Source organism: Mus musculus, chromosome 18 (genome assembly GCF_000001635.26).
Source record: "Mus musculus strain C57BL/6J chromosome 18, GRCm38.p6 C57BL/6J".
NCBI lineage: Eukaryota > Metazoa > Chordata > Mammalia > Rodentia > Muridae > Mus > Mus musculus.
In genome coordinates, this window is record NC_000084.6 from 87,755,613 (window position 1) to 87,758,801 (window position 3,189).

At 44.3% G+C, this 3,189-nt stretch overlaps 1 pseudogene; it reads left to right on the top strand.

The window, feature by feature from the left end:
* Gm5096 (predicted gene 5096) lies at nt 675–2,542 on the top strand (annotated as a pseudogene).

Sequence of the window (3,189 nt, forward strand, 5' to 3'; positions counted from 1 at the left end):
GTATGTCCCTTTATTTAGTAAGTATAAATAACACTTGGTAATTTAATGCAGTACCTATGGGGAATTAGTGATTTTTGTCAGAGAAACAAAAAAAAAAAATACCACTTTTAAATAAAAGTAACTCCATGAAATTGCAAATAAACATGTTACTTTTAGATAAAATGATGAAACATATTATATTTCTACATGCATTTCTTGTTTCCACATTCCATCTCTTTTGAGTTATGGCTTATGCTTCTCTTCGCCAGAGTATTTCACTTGAAAGTGAAGTGAAAATCCCTAATCTACTGTCCATCCCTGTTGTCTCAGGTGCCTCAGTGGAGACAGAGCAAAAGAACAGCAGAACTGAAAAGAAGGGGAGGGAAATGGAAGGGAGGGAAGGAGAACAGAGGAGAGGAGGGGAGGGGAGGGGAAGGGAGGGAGGGAAGGGGAGGGGAGAGGAGAGGAGGCAATAGTTTCAAGATGAAGAGCTGCATGCTCTGCATTGCTGGGAAGACTTTGGTTGAATAGATATAAATCAGAGATGCAGCTAAACAAGAAATCATCCACCCCCTTTATAAGCCTGGTGTGCTCAGTCAAGTCTTGATAAAAAACAACCGTTTTGAATAAGTATACACTGTTATGAGAAATGGAAAATCCTTTGCTGCTGTCTTATGATCTATAGAAAAATATCGAGACTTTGCTGGGAACAGCTACCCTCCAATCCGCAGCTGTGTTCAGCGCCACTCACTACACCGGAAAGATGGCACCAGTTGCTGGCAAGAAGGCCAAGAAGGGGATCTTAGAACGCTTAAATGCCGGAGAAGTTGTGATTGGAGATGGAGGATTTGTCTTTGCACTGGAAAAGAGGGGCTATGTAAAGGCTGGACCCTGGACCCCAGAAGCTGCCGTGGAGCACCCTGAGGCAGTTCGTCAGCTTCATCGGGAGTTCCTCAGAGCTGGATCGAACGTCATGCAGACCTTCACTTTCTATGCAAGTGAAGACAAGCTGGAAAACAGAGGAAACTATGTGGCAGAGAAGATTTCTGGGCAGAAAGTCAACGAAGCTGCTTGTGACATTGCACGGCAAGTGGCTGATGAAGGAGACGCCTTGGTTGCAGGAGGCGTGAGCCAGACGCCTTCATACCTTAGCTGCAAGAGTGAGGTAGAAGTGAAAAAGATATTTCGCCAACAGCTAGAGGTGTTCATGAAGAAGAACGTGGACTTCCTCATTGCAGAGTATTTTGAACATGTTGAAGAAGCCGTGTGGGCAGTGGAAGCCTTAAAAGCATCTGGTAAGCCCGTAGCAGCTACCATGTGCATCGGGCCCGAGGGAGATCTGCATGGCGTGCCCCCTGGAGAGTGTGCCGTGCGTCTGGTGAAAGCAGGCGCCTCCATTGTCGGCGTGAACTGCCACTTCGACCCCAGCGTCAGCTTACAGACTGTGAAGCTCATGAAGGAGGGTTTGGAGGCTGCGCGGTTGAAAGCTTACCTGATGAGCCAGCCCCTGGCCTACCATACCCCTGACTGTGGCAAACAGGGATTTATTGATCTCCCAGAATTCCCCTTTGGATTGGAACCCCGAGTTGCCACTAGATGGGATATTCAAAAATATGCCAGAGAGGCCTACAACCTGGGGGTTAGGTACATTGGCGGCTGCTGCGGATTTGAGCCCTACCACATCAGGGCGATTGCAGAGGAGTTGGCCCCAGAAAGGGGATTTTTGCCACCGGCTTCAGAAAAACATGGCAGCTGGGGAAGTGGTTTGGACATGCACACCAAACCCTGGATCAGAGCAAGGGCCAGAAAGGAATACTGGCAGAATCTGCGAATAGCTTCCGGCAGGCCGTACAACCCTTCCATGTCCCGGCCAGATGCTTGGGGCGTGACTAAGGGAGCAGCCGAGCTGATGCAGCAGAAGGAGGCCACTACTGAGCAGCAGCTGAGGGAGCTCTTTGAAAAACAAAAATTCAAGTCTGCACAGTAGCCACAGGCAACAGTTTGGGGTAAATCCCTCCATGCCTGGGCCTCAATGTGTGCCCGGAAGGAAAAGATGGCTGAAAGTCAGTGTTTGTGTTAATACCAGCCTACACCTATGATTGGTGCTAGTTAGACAAAATGGAATCACAAGTAATAGCATTTTACAGTTACAAAACTATGTTTTAGAAATTTACTTAGAAGCAAAGAAAGGAAAAGTCCACGGTAAATCCTGAATAAATTTTCTAAGTACCTGCCGTGTAACAAACAGTCATATAGAAGTCACTGCGGCAAAGAGAAAGTCACCCAGGTGTGAGTCCCATTTCAGGCAGGAGTGTAGGACACAAACCACCATAAATGTCATAGTAACTTCAGGGACCATATCATAAAGGACATAGCAACCGACTTTATCTAAGGTGCTGCTGGCAGTGGATCCTAAGATCTTTTGAGCATGACCCTTAGAAACATCGAATGCACCAGCCCTGTAAAACTTAACATATAACCACAAAGAAGAAACAATGGACTGCTATTCTGTCTGCTTCTATTCCATTTCATTAATAAAAATGTGCTGGTTGAAAACCTTCAAAAAAAAAAAAAAGAAAAATATCACATTATATGAATCAGTAATAAAGTCATGCCCGTAAATGATAATTTCCACTCCAATTTAGTACTTTAATATTTTAGAGATAAAATTTTAAATTAAATAATTTAGTCATTAATAAATATGTAATAAAATGCATAGTTATTTTTCAAAGCTCTATTTTAAATTTTTATTAAGAATTGATTTTTCTCTCATGTAATACCTTCACAACAGAGTTTCACCTATTTTTATTCCTCCTAGCTCTCCACCACTCATGCCCCCACACACTTCTCCTCTGTTTCCTCTTCAGAAAAGCAGTCCTCTAAGAGACAACACCCAGATATGACAAAATAAGATACAACAGGACAAGGCAAACCCCTCCTGTCAAGGTTGTACAAAGCAATGTAATAGGAGGAACGTCTAAGAGCAGACTGAAGAGCCAGCAAAATACCTACTTCCACTGTCCTACAAAAACACCTAGCTAAAAGTCATAACATACACAGAAGACCTGGTATAGTTCCAGATAAGTCCAGTGCTAGCCTACTCAGTATCTCTGAATCCACATGAGCCCTGCTTAGGTGATCCAACAGGCCATGTTTTTCTGGTGCCCTCTACCCTTTCTAACTCCTACAATTCACTGCTCTCCCCTAAGA